This window comes from Centropristis striata, chromosome 4 (assembly GCF_030273125.1).
Source record: "Centropristis striata isolate RG_2023a ecotype Rhode Island chromosome 4, C.striata_1.0, whole genome shotgun sequence".
Classification (NCBI taxonomy): Eukaryota; Metazoa; Chordata; class Actinopteri; order Perciformes; family Serranidae; genus Centropristis; species Centropristis striata.
This window is the reverse complement of record NC_081520.1, coordinates 38,339,982-38,358,289: the sequence shown is the minus strand read 5'-3', so window position 1 is coordinate 38,358,289 and position 18,308 is coordinate 38,339,982. Positions and strand designations below refer to the sequence as shown.

At 38.4% G+C, this 18,308-nt stretch overlaps 1 protein-coding gene across 1 annotated transcript in view; it reads left to right on the top strand.

Annotated features, from left to right (window-relative positions):
- grik4 (glutamate receptor, ionotropic, kainate 4) overlaps positions 1-18,308 on the top strand; it is a 441,808-nt gene that overhangs the window by 197,288 nt on the left and 226,212 nt on the right. The gene's annotated exons all lie outside the window — the stretch shown is intronic.

Sequence of the window (18,308 nt, the reverse complement as noted above, 5' to 3'; positions counted from 1 at the left end):
GTGTTGAGAAAAATCCATGTTTCCCCAGGCACACATGGCTTGAGGTTTCAACTGGCGAAAAAAAGTCATGTGTGAATATGACACATTCCTAATTGGCCCTGAAATAAATGAGCCTAGACAAAAAAGAAATCCACATTTATCCCATGCAGTGTTTGAGAGAGAAAATAATGGAATATTTGTGTAGAGAAGAGCTGAATATAACAATACACCATCAGTGCGTTTTCATGATCTCGACATTTCCAACCGCACTTGAAGGATACTTCATTAATTTCACCACCTCGTGCTGAAGTTTGTTGCAGGAAATACACTAGTTAGTGTTTCATTTTTTATACTCATGGTTTTTTAAACTGACATAGTAACGGTCGCCTCTTTTCCAAAAGTTGAGTCTGTTTTCCAAAAATAGCTCAAAAGAGTTTAATTTAAGAGCTGATATCTAGCCATTTCCCATGGTTTTCCTGATAATGATTTGGTTATTATCAATAAGACCATGGAAAATGGCTAGATATCAACTCAAATTAAACTCTCATGAGCTATTTTTGTTGTTATCATTATATTCGTCCAAACAAATGTAGCTTTTGTTGTAACAGGCATTAAAATGAACAAGAAATTGAAGAAAACAAGGGTCTAATAACTTTTTCCAGGACTTTATGTCCATCAATATGCACTCAATACTTGGTTGAGGCGATTTGACTCCAACTACTGGAAATTGGCTTTTCCATGATATTCTAATGTATTGAGATGCACCTGTATAGTGTAAGTGTCTATTAAAATGACATGTAACAGTTTAAATTTCAACTCGAACAACATGTCATGCTATGGGATGTACAGCCATAACTGGGATCTTACTCTAAACCCTAATCTTAGCCGAAATATTTGCTATAATCCAAACTTTAAAAAACCTAAATGCTGCTTTCCCTGCTGTTCTGTATCTGGGTGACACTCCTGGTATGAGGATCATCACTGGACCCTTTTAAATAATACATTCCGTTAAGAATAATTTATGGCTAAATCAGCGACATTGTACCTCCAGCAGCTTGTACAGTTTGAGCAAAAAGCTTTAAGTCAAGCAGAAACCATTGTGATATTATGCTTCTGGCAGATCGGTGGACCACAGCTGAAACTGACTGGACTTTGCATCTGAGAGGGCATGGTTCAAAAGTCTCATAACCTGCCAGAGAGTGTTGATAACCAATGGGAGTTGTTCCTTCTTGTTATTATTCTCCTACAGTCAGCAGGTCTCTGACACACTGTCACTAGCTCCCTGTCTAACAAAAGTTTGACTGACTGTCTCTTTATTTATGTATAGACCTCCTGTCTTAGGTTGGAAACTGTCTGTGTCTTTGTGTCTGTGTGTCTTTGTGTGTGTATGTGTGTGTGTGTGTGTGTGTATAGAAACAAATGTGAAGTAGAGGTGAAGATAGAGATTGAGAATGAGATTGATTCTACAGATCACAGACTGTGCTCCCATCGTGGTCTTTGAGTGGCTCGCTTTAAATGTATAGCACGGTTGTCAACTTTCAGGAACAGCTGAGAGCGAGATTTGTTGTCGGGGGAGAAGGGCGGGAGTTAATAACACAAAGTCAGTGTACACACACCCATGTGGTTACTTTAAGGCTATTAAAACATCAAGAAAACTCAAACGGGTAAAAGTGTTGAGAACAAATAGTTTGCCTCTGTGAAAACGAGTCTCTTGGTGTCATGGATTCAGCTCCTAGCACGATAAACTGCAGTGCATTGCTCTCATTTCTGGAGGAATGAGTTTCAGTAATGATGAAAACATTATTAAGTCTAACTCAAAGAAATCCCCCAGTCTTACAGGCTCAAAAATGCATCTTTGGAACTTTAATGCTGCCTCTTTCTGATCTTTCCCTTTGCTTTTTACATCCTATTGTGTGAGAAAAAGTCAGTCTTTTTATCCTTCCAGTAGTTTTCGCCCTGACAAAATGGAGTCAGTTCAACTGTCATCTTTGAACAGCAGCAACATTTCTTATTTTTGAACGAGACATGTTTGTATCACTTGCTAGTTTTTCTCTCCTGTCTGCTCCGTGTCTCGCAGCTCTGCCACAGCACAGCGAAGGTTTGCAGAATCTTTTTGGTGGTTTTGCATATATTGCCCCAAAGCGTCTTCTGCATTTTTGAAAAACAACACAGCTTCAAAGTTTACTGTATCAACAGGAGCAAAAACAAATCATTCCTTGTTTGTGAATATTGTTGGATAGATGATTTACCGCCGCATGTTCTCTTTGCATTTTCTTCCACCTGATTGTACAAAAGCACCGTACTAGAGATGGAACTTTATGTTTATCGCAGTCATATCGCATCGTTGATGGATAATTAGGCAGTCGACCTCTTTTTCCCTTTTCTTCTAATGTCATCTGCGCTCAGCACCAGTCTCTTTGCCAGTGTGCTGTCAGTATGGGTTTGTGTGTGCTCTGCCTATGTGTGTGTATTTATGCACAAGGCATAGATATGAACAGACACACACAGCCACACACACATTTCAAAGCACACCAAGGCACGCAAACAAACACATACCCCAAAACACCACAACAAACTTCCTGCCATTTGCGCTCCAGGAGATGGTATTTAACATGGCTGTCCCTCAAGCCCTGCCTGGCTGGCATAATGTCACTGTCTGGCCTTCTGTGAATGTATCAGGGCCAAAAACAACCTCCCGCCCCTGCCACATCCCCGCCAGGACCATCCAGCAGCCAGCAGCAAGCTCAGTGCAGGTGAACTGAGGAACTTATCTTTGTCCCTGCTGTTTTGCTGGCAAATCCAGGCATAAAGTGGACTTTGGTTTGCAAATTAGTTGGACTGTATGTTAGGTGTACATGCCCTCTGATCACCCTCTGATTGGTAAGCAACATGATCTCACAGAAATCCGTGAAATAGCCACGGATTTCGCTTAACTCAAAATCCGTGGAATAGCCACGGAATCGCTCAAATTTCTGTGAAACTGACACGGATTTCGCTACAATGCAAGTTAATGACAATGTCATATCCCGTGGCTATTCCAACATACAAAGTGATTATGTACATTCACTGAGTGAAGATTTAGAAAATAAAACATATATTTCTTGCTAGAAATGTGATCAAAATCCATTTTTATGCAGAAACTAAGTCAAAATATTGATTTTTCACTAAAAATGAGAGAACTGTCCACCATGTTTTTTGTTCTGACCGCTGGGACCTTGAAAGTCACGTGACTTGGAACAAACCAATAGCCACAGGATATGACTGTCATTAACTTGCATTGTAGCAAAATCCGTGTCAGTTTCACGGAAATTTGAGCGATTCCGTGGCTATTCCACGGATTTTGAGTTAAGCGAAATCCGTGGCTATTTCACGGATTTCTGTGAGACCATGTTGTTGGTAAGATAGGTTTAAAAAAAAGTGTCTTTCATTTGATTTTTCCTGCTGTCTTGCAGCGGAGAAACAATGTATAACTTGCAGTGTTGTTGCAGAGTAATGAAAGATTAATTACAGCGATGTTGACCTGAGAGACTATAAATAATTAAATTTGCTTCAGTATTGCTTCTAATAGGAAATTCACACAGACAAGTGAAGCTTTAACTCATCATGAATAGCATAATTTAATTTAAACTGGATCAAACAGATAAACATGAAACGTTATATACAGTATATTAGGGGAAATTGATTCACAAAATCAAAGAACATTCGGGCGAGAATACCGCTTATTGATTCCGACATGGGACTACACAAGTAAAACAGGCAAACAAGACGAGATGCTGCATAATATTACATGGAAGTCCCTGTTCACTACCATATGGTGCAGCTTGTTTTTGTGGGTTTGTGGGTGGTATTCCCCCGTTACTTAAGTGAAAGAACGTCTGCTGCCTAATTTCAACCAGCCAATTTCATCCAGCAGGGAGAAAAAAATATCTATGAAAATAGTCAGGAGCATCACACGGTCATTACAGCTACATTCATCTACACTGCAAACTTTGTCTTACATTGACCAAGCAGAACATGCACACACAAAATGTTAAAGCCAATTATCTCCCATTTTTAAATCAAAGACAGTTGGAAGTTTTGCAGGAGATGGATTGTTTTTTTTTTCATCTTTAAGCACTTATTTAAATGAACTTAATAAGAAAAGTAGTAGGAGCAGAGCAAAATGGTGTGAAGGGATCACTCATTTCCTAAGTATGACATAAGCAACATCACACAGAATATGTTTTATGGTTGTTTTTTTTGCGATTTGGTTTCAGTGCAGTTCTTTTCCACACCGCTTGTCAAGGAAGTAGCCCAGAAGCCAGGAGTCAAATGCATGACAGAGATCTAGTTTTAATAGGCAGTCACACAGGCAAAGGTATCCAAATGGGGAGGCAAAAAAATGAACAAGGTTCAAACACTGCTGGAATGTGAACTATAAAGAACAATGAAATGGAAATGAGACAAGACACAAAGGGGGTTATATACATGGCTAATGGGGAGTGATGAGAAACAGGTGTGGAAGACACAATCAGGGATCAGGTGCACACAGATGAGGAAGGGGGCGGGGCAGACAGGAACCTGAACCAGAGACAGGCGTGAGTGATCACAAAATAAAACAGGAAACACAAGACATGGAACATGAAGGGAAAATAAAATACTTAACAGGCAGTGGAATCATGACACCGCTGTCCTGTCACATTACCTCAAGACAGAGGTTCTCAAACTTTTTCGGTCATTCCCCACTTTGGAAAATGGAGAATTTTCAAGTCCACAATGCTAATAAGAAATACGCTAAGCTTAACATTGTCAAGTAACATCATGGGATCTCATTTGCAGGCATCAGGGAGCTGCTATCAATATGCCGGAGACTTCCGGAAATGTTGGGATGTCTGGATAAAGATGGGCATAAAAAGGAAAATATATTCCCATTTGGCCACCTGTCTCGTCTCTATTCCCCATCAGTGGGGCGAGAACTGTGGCCTTAAGATCAAAGATTAGTTGAACATTTTTCTAATGCAGCTAAATATCAAGCAAGTGCAATAACACAAGACAAAATAAGTCAGCTAATAAACCTAATAGTCCAACAGCAGAAACTCCAGCTCAATGTCTGTCTGCAGCCTTTAATATGGAGCAGCTCTCCGGCCTCTCTTTGCTTCTTAGCTTCCTCCCTTAGGACTCTTGTCCTCTGCCAGAGGCTACTGGACCTGGCTCCATTGCCCACTTGCCTGGCTCCAGTTCAGGCATGACACTAGTGACACAGTATTCCCACCTTGCACCCGGCCTGAAAACATCCTCTCACCAGTGGTCCAAAACTCCTGCACTGGGGGAGTTAGCACCAACACACTTTTGCCCATCAGGAATCACAGAGATTAGAGGCAAAGCAGCCGGAGGACATCAGAGGGGAAACCAGAAAGTATTTGTTCCATAAAATATTTTCCAGTTTCACCAAGTTACATTGTGCAAGAACAGACAGAGAATGACAGACGCACCTTTCTGCCTCCACAAGTCAACGGAGCATCAAAATGATTTTAAAGCAGTTACTATCAGGCAAAATAACAGAATAATGATGCTTTAATATTATGAGATTCCAGATAAGTGATTCTCCATGCACTGACAGGTAGAGGATGTGCCCACTGTTTTTAAATAAATCCAAACAGGCACTCACATCAGGTTCTGTCATCTCTCTGAAACCCACAGAATGTTTTGTAGCATTGGGCTTCACCACAGGAAAGGCCTCCTCCTATGAGACCAACACTAAATTTAGCTGTTGGCACCCACTGGGTGTCTGCTCACTCAAGTGCCGTGAAATTCTCCCAGCAGATCCTTTCGCTCACCTTAAATCTGCTGTTTGTAATACTGCAAGAGAGGAGGCTGTGGATTTATGTTTTTTAGAGCATATGTAGCCTCTCTTTAACCAGAGAGTAAGGATTAATATCAATTGTTATGGAAATCTGTTCTAAGCTACAACAGTATTGTTTATAATAGATTTAGGGAGCCAAAATCCTCCATGGTGTTGTTCTGTATTGCATTGCAATTTCCTGAATGTGGAAATGTCGGTCCGACACATGATCATTAAAGTGTGATATGCCTTAATCTTTAAAACATCACAAGTTGCTAATCATAAATCAGTGTCTTTTTTTTCTTTTTTTAGTGTGTGCTTGTTAGTTATTCCACCTTTAAATCTATCAATATGTCGTTTGTTTCATTGATTCTCATTGAATCTCATTTCCAGACATGTATAAATTGTCAATATACAACCATTTACTTGGAATGAATTAAGCATGTGGCGGCAGGGGAATGTATTAGTAAATGTGTTTTACTGCCACTGACATTTCATGAAAAATCACATTTGTTATTATTAGATCCTCAGGGACCACTCCAGAGCTAGGCTGTCTATATTTGTTGGTTTTCATTTATTCATTAATTCTTTTTAGATGCCCAGGGGCGTCCTTGCCTGAAAGTCATCAAATTGCTCCTCTCAGTGCAAAGATGCAACAATTCCATACTGCGGTCATCCCAAACGGCTTGCCACAGTGAAGTGAATTTATTATTTTTTGGTCTTTCCTATCCATGTTCTCTTTATTATTGTGGTCACTCCCTGAACTTGTGACCATAGATACGGTGGAGTAGATCCTGCTTCACAACAGATGGTCTCATCTCTCACGCGTATGCTCCATCAACTTTTAGCACACTTCAATAAAAAACACTGACCATTCAGTTTCTTGTGCTGACTGCTGAGGTTGTTAAATCTCCTCTGACACAATGAGACAACAATTTTACCTCTACTGCTGTTGTTAAACTGCTGCCATAGCAACCTGAGCATATGGTTTTGTTCTTGTGTGACATTTTTATTTATTTATTTTATTTGTAAGTGCATTGTATGTACAATATTAAACTTTAATGTGAGCATTTGATGTATTAAACCTAAGTGAGCTTAAAGCTTATTTTCATCTGCAGCCCCAGACAACAAAATTAAACATCTCACACACACCATGTCAGCATAACCTGTTCTGCAAATTAAAAGCAAGGATATTTGTGTACAAAGCAATGTGAGCAAAGAGTCAGAGGTTATAGAGTTGAATTGCTTTAAACAGACTTTTCAATTTGACTTCAAAAGTCTGGTGATATTATTCTGATATTAATGAATATGGCCTTGTGCTTTTATCTGCATAGAGTAAAAATGCCCTATATGATCCAGTCATTTCAACTTCCATCATATTTTACACTGCACCTTTCAGTATATGTGAAAATGTCAGCAGGCATGCTAAAATTGCTTTATATTTGAGTGAGATGTTTATCATGATTACTATCCATCAGTGCAATACACAACAGAGGAAAAAGGTCAAACAGATGCCACAAAGCTGGTGTGATGCCTTCTTTGGCAGTTTGGGAATAAAATGTAAAGTGAGTTTTATACATGAAATTGTCAGTATAGCAGCCTGTCATCATCACCATTTCATTGACATTCATTGATATAACTGCTGTATCATTTATGTTGTACGGTGGCCCAGAGAGCTGGCAGCAACTGCAACTTAAGAAAACAAATGCAAATACACAAAAAACTTGCAAATTGAGAAAACATCTTCATCAACTTGACAACACAAGTGCAGCATTTAGAAAAGGCGCTGCAAAGACCACACCACAACACAATAAGGAAAAGAGCAGCAAATAGACCACAACACAGCAGAAGGACACTTAAAAGTGATGCACACATCTAGCCTGCGATGGATAGCATGCTAACGTTAGCCGGTGATCGATAGCATGCTAGCTTTAGCAGGTTAGCAAGACCAATGCTGTGTTCCAATACCCATACTTCCATTAGTACACTTAAACGCAGTACACTATCCACACTTACTAAGTACGCAGATTTCAGCAGGTGAGTGTTGTTCCATATCTAATACTCCGTGGTGCACTTACCGGAAATGACGCTCGTGACGGCCGCCGCAGTTCGTCACCTGCGAAAAACTTCCGGCTTTAAACGGCGAAAAAATTATCCTTTGTGTTGTTTAATCTTTACTTCTACAATCCGGCATTATGGCTGCATTAACGCAGCAAATGTGGAGAATGCGCTAGCGTCGTCGGCCGCCATTACAAACATTTTTTTCGAGCTGATCGGCTCTGCCTGGCTCCGCCTCTTCCGCTACGTAGACAAAATGGCGGCCGTTGAGTGCGTATAGTGTACATCGTTCCACACTCAGCGTTTTGACTGTTCGGAATCGGAACACCCTGCATACTCAAACTAAGTATAGTAAGTACGGGAAGTATGGGTATGGAAGACCAACACGGTGCCATTGAGAGACTAACTAAAACATATATCATTCATTTATTTGATTTGTTTAACTGCAATGTAATTGACATGGGCTAGCCGGCTAACGCTCGCAGACTAACACTATATATCACGGTATAACATGAAAATATCATTATCATGAAATAACATGATAATATCAAGCGTCTCCAGATGTGTGCATCACTTTTAAGTGTCCTCTGGAAACACTTCTGTTGTGTTGTGGTCTTTGCAGCACGTTTTCTAAATGCTGCGCTCATGTTGTCAAATTGATGAAGATGTTTTCTCAGTTTGTTTGTGTTTTGTCTGAGGACACAGTATTATCACAGCACTTTTGAGAAAACATCTGTTATCACATTGTTTCAGATGTCACAAAATCTGACTAACAGCATAACAGCAAGTTAATTAAGTATGTACTAAATAAAGTTTGCATTAGTTCAGGCAGGGCTCACACTGTGAATCAACTGATTTATGTAAATAATCTCCAGTTAAGTTTGACAGCTAATTATCAACTCTGTGACATTCTTACTTTAGATAAAACTTCAGACTTGTATTATAACTACATCTTGGGCAGACCCGCTGTGTGAAAACCTGCTGCTGTACTCGCAAACACAGACTGCAAGAAATCCAGCCTGAGGCTTGTTAAACACAAAATTTTCATATTTCCTTACATTACTCTCAAACTGCGCTTACAGAGCACTCCTGAGAACTGGGGGAGCTGCAACCAGACTGGCTCCACAGGAAAAAGTCAGACAAATCTTTCTTTGCTGTTTCGCTCTCTTTTCCACGCTCAATGGGAGAACACGATAGAAGATTCTCGGTGGGCTCAACTCGATTGGCTCCACTTTCTCAGCAGCAGAGTCTGAGCCTGCACCATCCTGACTCAGCCTCCCTGGACCGCCATCACTGGTAGCAAAACGCACCGAGTTTGATGTAGCGATTGTCACTGAAGACGTCTTTTGTAAAAGTAAATACTTTAGAACTGCGTGCACTAGCTCTCTGTCTTTAAGTCATAGCCACAGGGGAAGTCCTCATAAATATGCATGTCTGTGCTATCCAGAAACACAAATACCTGTAGCCATACATCACAAATATGAATATCAAATTAGACCGTCTGGCTCTGTGGTTTTTTATTTTGTTTTATTTCACTCAGACTCGACATTTAGTTTTACAAAACTCTGCATCACATCACATCAAAGACATTTTTAACAGTGAAAGCAGTTTTTCAAAATGATTTATTCCAACAATATTGGTGCATGACAGCTACAGTATGGTCAAATAGCGAAGCTCAGGCGAGGAAAATATGAGTGATTGCAGTGGTGAGGGTTTTAAAAATCATGCATTGTTTCAAACGTTTATCTCTGTCTGGCAGGCCACAAACACTTCTTTCTTTGTACATTTGGACATGAAGGGCACATCTGGGTCAGCATGACTGTCTTTAAGAAGCTGTAGTGGTCTTTGTAGAAATACTGGTTTTGACCTAAGCAACAAGTTCTCCAACATAAACAGCAGAAGAGGACGTGTGTCAGTACCAAAAATTACAGCACGTAGGCACGTATCTCCGTTCATGTTTCAGGGCACATATGAACATATCACACAATGGCACGTTATAAAAATAACACACACACATATGGTATGCATTTACTGTGGATTTATGTTGTACAACCACTGACCTACACTACTGGTCAAAAGTTTTAGAACACACCAACTTTTCCAGAATTTAATTGAAAATTATGCAGTTTAATGTCTCAGTCTACTCTGAAATTAATGCACATTTAAAATTCTTTATTGAGCATGATAGTGTTTTGAAAATAAAAAAAAGATTCAAAATCACATTTTATGTTGAACTAAAGGACTAAAAAAAGACACAAAATGACCAAAAAAAGACACAAAATGACAAAAAAAGACACCAAAAGACACAAAATGACTTACAAAGACATGAAAAGAATAAAAAAAATGGACAAAATAGCCCAAGACTCCATAGAGTTAAGTTGTTAACCCATTTCTTGTTCCCTGAAAAAAGGCCTACTTGCATAATTCTGAAATGTACATTATCTTTCAGTTTTGGTTAACCTTACCTTTTGTTATTTACCTCTGGCAGTTCACCACTTACCTTTGTACCCTTTCAAGTTGTTCAATTGACTTGAACTGCTTGAATTTCAATAAAAAATGGAAAAATTGGGGTGTTCTAAAACTTTTGACTGGTAGTGTAGGTTTAGGGAAACACACTTCTGGTAAGTTATTATAAAAGACATTTTAAACAGTAAATAAATGTATGTAAATGCCGGAAATGAAGTAATTACAAGGGTCACGTGACTGCCGCAAGTACGGAAAAAACGTAAGTTACGTTCATAAACGTGATTCACGTAACTTATGTAAACGACAACACTTAAGTCAGAAATGGTTTACCTTTGTTGACACGAACCCTGCTCTCCTGGGTGACAGTCCCCCATTTAGTTTGACCCGTCCATCAACCAGGTCTCCAACCAAATGTGGGAATCCGACCTTTTAAACTTCACTTGGCTGTCAATCACTACATAGCTCGTTTTTTGCTTGCTGTACGCGCAACCTATATAAGGGTGATTCTTCAATTAAGGGAGTTTTTCTGTCCCCAGGGTAGATTTTCAAGAAAAAAATGTTTTTTAGGAAAAACAATTATTGTATTTGTTAAGGTTAGGTTGTAGTAGCTATGAAAAAAATAACTGTGTCTCAATGATGACATTTTAATACATTTTCAGTGTTTGAAAATTGAAATGGGCAAGAATTTCACTGCTTTGGGCTTGTCCCCAACCCAGACTTTTTGACATCACCTCTTCAATAAAGCAATAAAAAGTGCTAAATTCATTAAAACTTTACTTTGCATTTCCTCATAACAACTTAAAAAGACATTTTTTAAATTCATATAATATATATTTATTCAATTTACAATTTATTATTAATATTAGTTATATAAATATCACTGTCCCTCATACATCTGTCATTACCATCACACTCAACATTTTAGAGAGCAATAAAGTTTTTACAAAAAGTAACTTACATTGTTGCATGCAAATTAGATGCTCCAGAGGACCAATCCCAGACATGAGGCAGTAGCCTGATTTTTTGATGCCCACATATGTAAGTAATTTGATGTTTTATACATCCTGATCTGAGCGTATGTTTATTAGGCGTCATTACCAAACAAGTTACTATTTGAGTATTTTAATTAATTAATAGGAAATTTCACTTTATTTACGTATATTTAGTGTAAATTGTATGCTAGCTAACCAGTCAGCTTAGCTTAGCGAAAACCTAGCCAACATTCTGTGCGGCAAGTGAAAATTGTCATTACCATCACGTGTCATTACCATCACACAAGTGACTGTGATGGTAATGACAATCAGTGATGGTAATGACAATTTATCTGTTTATTACCTTATAACTAGAATATATTAGCTTAATTTACTATTTACTACTTTACTATGATACATAATTGAACAGTGACCAATTGTATTTACAAATATTTAGAATATGATTCTTAAAGAGCATGTTTTGTACTTACTGGAATGATTGTGAAAACTTCGCTTTTCAAATCATTTTGTATTAAAATCTGTGTTTTGTTTTCGTGATGGTAATGACATTTTGCTCTGACAACTTTGAAAAAATTATAAAAATATCAAAATCATCATGAAATACAATCAAAGCTATGCTAAGATCTTTGTTCCAGACCAATTGATAAACTTTTTGAAATAGAAAAAACAGAGATTAAAAAACATTATTTTTTCAAAATTTGGGGACAGAAAAACTCCCTTAATTGAATAATCACCCATAAACGTTTTTGATCTACAACCACCCAACCATCATGCTAGCTTATTAAGGGGAAACGGTTTTAAGGTAGATTTGGTGAGAGAAAAACATTCATGTCCATTTCCAAAGGGGTCCATTGACCTCTCACCTCAAGATATGTGAATGTAAATGGGTTCTATGGGTATCCATAGAGAAATGCTCACTCTATTTATAATCCCATGCAGCTTCTGGCAAAAAAACATTTCCTCACTGGATAAAATGACCTGTTTGATCTCAAGAAACTTTACAACCACAAACTAGAGCCCTGGGGCATTCAGAGCATCTAGTAAAAACAATGCAGTAGTTTCACAGAGGATTGAAATTGCATTTCCCCATACTCCAATGTGCAAGTCAAATATAAAATACAACATATAATATACCATAAATGGTGCAAACAGACAACAATAATGGACACAACATATACAGACAAACAATGGTCCTAAAAGTTCTATAAGGAAAATCCACGGTGTGCCAGAGTGTAGTCAAATTTTGAGTATGTTCTTATTGATTATAATTATTATAAAACCATTTAATTAGATTAACTTCAGAAGTAAGTTCAGAGTATTGGTCTAACCCTCCGTAACCTTCAAAGTATCTCAAGTCGACCCTTGGGAAAATTATTTGTCAAGTCAAGTCAAGTCAGATTTATTTATATAGCGCATTTACAGACGGCTGAGCCGCACCAAAGTGCTTCACATAAAAGTGCAAGAAAGTGCAATAAAATACAGAATTGACAAAATTGACAAAGGTAACAAAGAAAACAAAAAAAATGTGCCCACCCCTGGTCTAAAAACTCTCCTACACTCCACTTCCCATGGTGCCTTTGGACTTACAACATGTTCTGTAGATTCCTCCAGTACAAACACAATTTCTAGGAATACTTGGCTGGTGTGTTCTCACATGAAAGTGTTTGTTCGCGTACTGCATGTGTGTCCAGTCACTAAGGGCATGTAAGGCGGATCTGGGAAATGTGAGCCCACAGGTAGAGTCTAACAGCGTAATTAGCCCTGCTGAGCTAGTACCGACAAGTCAGCAGCAACACACTGTCAATTCCCTCAGTTCAAGCCCATGGACACTCACAGTGACGTATTAATGCTGGCTGCTAGAACCACCAGGGCTGAGTCATTGTGCCCTTGCCTCTAGTCAGGTTTATTTTGCCCCCATACACTCTTGACTTCAGTTGGCATCTATGAACTCATTTAGCTTGCTGTTACTGCAAGATGGCATGTCAGGAGGGAAGGAGAGCAAACAACTGTGAGGGAAGTATCCAGCGCTGCTTTGAATTGTAGCCTTGGTTCCTCTGAAGCGATGCTTTCACACGTTTCTTGTGAATGACGGCTGTAGCCGAGAGACTGAGGAGCCATGTGAGGAGACTTCATGATTAATCTCTCCTACTTTTAATTACTCAGCCGTGTGCTGTGCGAGCCATTAGGTTAATGACACTCAGACATGTGTACTCACAGACCTGAAGCTACAGGGCACATCTGAGCTAAAACGCTTTTTAGGTGACCACCTGTTACCAGAGCCAACTGTCCAGCTCTCTCTGTTTCACTCAGATGCCAGCAAATGTAATGAGGACATATCAGAAAGAAAAAGGGAGCTTAATTGCAGAAGCAGTGTGTATGCCCGGAGGCAACATTGTCCTTTGTTGCAGAATATGTTTCCTCAGAAGTCAGTCACCCAATTTGAAAATGTTTGCTCAGGATTTTTTGGGTCGACTGGAACTCGTGCACACGCAGAGACAAATCTCAACCTCAGGCGTCGACTGAAAGGGGGGGAGTTTATGATTAATCTCTAAGGTTTTAATTACCAGGGCAGGTGCTGGGACCAATCGTTTAGTTAATGGCAGGAATGGCAGATAGGAGTGATGTTATGCAATTATGCACACTGCTTTGCTTCAGAGCTTAGCACATAAATAATTCAGCAAATCTGATAAAGTTACTGTGCACAGGCATGTAGGCTGTGTGTATACTTCATTTCAAACACACACACACACAAAAAAAACACACTCTCATCAATGAGTGTATTCTCACTGGACTTGATAAAGATAAATCCAAATGAATGTTTGCTCATTGCCTATGCACATGTGCTCATGCTCTATATGCGCTCAGAGAAAATGACTCCCCGTCCTCAGCTACACACACACAAACATGAAAACATTGGTACTTAAATTATTAACAAACTAATTACAAGCTGCAGGGTGATATTTGCGGATGTGTAATGGGGGCTTGCCACATGCTGAGATGGAAGGCACAAGCTTAGTTCATATAAAATGAGCACATGAACAGCATTAGTGTGTGTTTTTCTTTCTCTGTCCTGGGGTGGAATGAAGGTCACAACTAGGGCGTTGCACAGCAGATTCATGGCTCAGGTTTAGATTTAATGAGATACATCCATGTATGTATATGTCACATTATTTATATTGGTCTATGGTTTATTGATTAAATATTTAATTTGGCTTGCAGATGCATTCTGGAGTAGTTTACACAAGAACATAAACTCCCATTGCACACTACAGACATGTTTTAAAGTATGTAAAAATACTATTCTATGATTAATATTTTGTTTAAAACATTTTTCCCCGGATAACAATCACATCTATTCTTTCCCCCTCATTAAGAAATGCTGGATCCCACCTAGGGCTGGGTGATGTATTGATATAAAAGATATATCGATATATGTTTAAATGTGATATGGAATATTTTTCTTTCTTTATATATAAATGCTGCCCTTATGAGGGTCTGTCATATTTCGTTATTTTGTAATCATATGATGAATTTTATTTCATAAAAAGATTGGCCTATTTTATTACATAGGCTATTTTTATTTAAGATATTTTTTAATTTAAATGTGCACTTTATGATTTTTTTTTAAAAGGTACTCCTGTTGTTATACAGTATTTATGTTGACTTAAATAAAAAGTTTCAATAAAACTACTTATAAGATGTCATATTTGGCTTTGACTGAACATTTGCTCTCACTTTGCAATAAAAATATCGGGATATATATCATAAATCGATAGTCAGCCTTAATATATCGGGATATGACTTTTGTCCATATCACCCAGCATTAATCTGACCTCTCAATACCACCCACCACCTCTGCACACATTAGGTTGACAAGTAAAAGAGCAAGATGGAGAAAACATGTGAGAGATTCAGACATACATCTTTCAGCCTCAGTCAACCGTTGCACTCAAATAAGAAGTAGCAATACAACAAATAGCGTCTTTGTGAAAGTTAGGGTGACGGCTGTGTCACTAGTGCAATGTCTAAACAATGATTTGTGATGATTTGTTTAATCTGGACTAAATCTCACATGGCACTCCCCTCTAGTGGGTGTATCTGGGAAAAAACCTTGATGCCACTCTATTAAACCAACAGTGTCTGTAAGAATTCCAATTCAGCAATTCTGGTCCCAATGATGGGGGACAAGATGCACAGTCTATGCAAAAATACATTCTAAAGATTATCTAAGGTGAACATGAGCCTTTAGCAGTCTGAGTTTATCAAATCAAGAGAGTATCATTCATTCATTCATTCATTCATTCATTCATTCATTCATTCATTCTCCTTCATTGCTTATCCACACTCGGGTTGCCGGGAAATGGAGCCGATCCCAGCTGACATTGGGCGAGAGGTGGGGTACAACCTGAACAGGTCGCCAGACTATCACAGGGCTGACACATAGAGACAAACAATCACGCTCTCATTCACTCCTACGGACAATTTAGAGTAGAGAGTATAATTTAAAGTCAATTGTTTTATGACTGAATTGCTGCTTTTGTGTTTCCCCTGACTATGATTGTGGGCTCTGCTGTGGTGGAGGGATGGTAAAATGTAAAAAAAAAAAAATGTACTGAGAAGACATTTGGGAGATACTCACTTGTTGTTAGTTCACAATCAAAAGGCTACAAATTTAGAAAGATATATATTTTTAATTAAATAAACCTACCTCCCATTGCTGGATCATTTACCAGTGCAAAATTCAGAATCCAATTGGAGATCCTTCACCCTCCTGTTCAGGAACAGCAATAACTTGGGGCATGTTTGATCGTCCAAAAGTGTCAGAAACTAAAGTAAAGTAAGTAATGTTGAGTAAGTAAAGTAAAGTAATGGTGCTCTTTACCTTTACTCAAAATCGTGGTTCAATGAGGATAGTTCACTTGTTTTTCATTTTAAAAAATGCATGTTAAAACTTTTTTTATGTCAATTGGAAAGACCTACATATAAAATACAAGTTTTACATGACATTGATTTTTTTGTTTTTTTAATTTTCCATTTTAAATTATTTTTCTTTTTATGAAAAAATACTTTTAACTAATTGCTTTTTAGATTTTTGAACTGTGAAATGGGTCAATTTTACCCACAACATCAGAGCAGGGTTAATTAGTTGAAGACTGACAGGAGCAGGAGGAGAGAGGAGGAGACAACATGCCTTAGTATATGGGACACACACTTTACCTGGTAAGCTAGGGTTCCCCCCATTTGGAGATCCATAATTAGTAGTTTACCTACCATCAGTGAGCTATATTTTTGTTTCTGCCGCCTGCTGAGTGTGTAATCTACAATAACAACTTGCACTTAATACTTTGCCCTGCATGGAAGAAGCAGGTAAGGTTTTCCATTGTTTATTTTAATTTATCCCACATTCGCACCTTACGACGCCGCATTTCCCAGACAAGGACATCAATTTCCTCTTAGCGGTAGCTGTTTTTGTGCAGTAGATCTTGGCTCTCCTCGTCCATTACAGTCAGTGCATTGTGGAGAGAGCACTGCGAAAAGGCAATTAGAGGGAGATGATTTGATTAGTCATGATTGATGCCAACCAAACACTTATTGTAATTTATTCCCCCTGAAAAAAACATTTTACACCTGCAGCCTGTGTGCACCACTGCTGTGCTAACACCTTTGGTCTCAAAATAGCTAAATATGTGTTTCAGCCAGCCATGCAAGCTCCATGAACTTGTGCCAGTGCTTGTGCTTATGCCTTGATTCATGAAAGTGTAGCTACAAATGCCTAAAATGCTCCGCTTTTCCTCCTGTGGAGAGCTATTATCTACTGGCAGCTAGCGGGGAAAAACATCTTTTGTTGACTGGGTTTTGATTAGGGCAGAACAACACAACATCAATGCCAACAATAGAATGCATATACGCATGTATATACAGTCACCATGCACAGGCATTTTCTTTCCATCTCTCTTTCTCTCTGTCTCTGGCTGGATATTTTTAACTGTGCTTCCAGTAAACTTCAACTTCTCTGATGTCTGCTTATTTAGCTGCTTGTTACTCTGAAGCAATGATAGGATCTTTAGGCTCAGACTGCTACAGCAGTTGGTGGCTTTTGTCGCAATATGTTCTGTATTAGGGCTACACAACTTATCAAAATTTTATAGAAATCACAAAATGGACTAGTGCCGCATCCAAATTGCAAGAAGAGCAATATTTGTGAAAAGTAAAAGTCATGACAAAATGCCATTCAAAATGTCATTGTGGTGCTGTAGAGATGCCCCAGCCTGCCAGTCATATCCTTTAGACAGACCTTGATAATTTAAATACATTTTTCAATAAAAAAGGAGAAAGTTATATAAAAAATTTCCTTCCTACAATATTGTCTATGATCACAGTTATCTTTTTCTGTTTTGTATCTATTGTCTCTTCATCATTGCTAATTAAAAAGCACAACCAGATTTCTGACATCTATATATGTCTATTTATAACCTGGGTATCCAAATGATACAATAGTGCAAGTTAATTTCCACGTTATGTCACCAACATTAAACGTGTGTGCTTATTTAGAAACATACAAAAGAAATACATGATCCAACAGTGACAAATAGAGAGTAGATTCTACTCATATTTAGTTTTTCTGTTGTTGTTTTTTGTGTAGAAAAGAGCCATGCACAATTTTTAAAGGCTTTCTCTACATACAAGTCCTTCTTTTTGTCCTGGTCATGTACGTTTTAAGCAAAAACTATTTTTTCTTTCCTGTACCTTTGTGTCGATTTAATGCCACCTGGAAGGGTGCCAAGTGGAAGTGATGATAGTAGAGCAGGTAGTAATGTTCAGAGATGGTTGCAACATAATAATAATAATAATAATAATAATAATACATTCAATTTTTATAGCGCTTTTAAAGGTACTCAAAGTCGCTTATGACAGGTTGACTTTGTGTGATTATGATGATGATTCTGGACAGATAAAAGAGTCAGAATGGGTCAGAACTGTGATATTTCAAA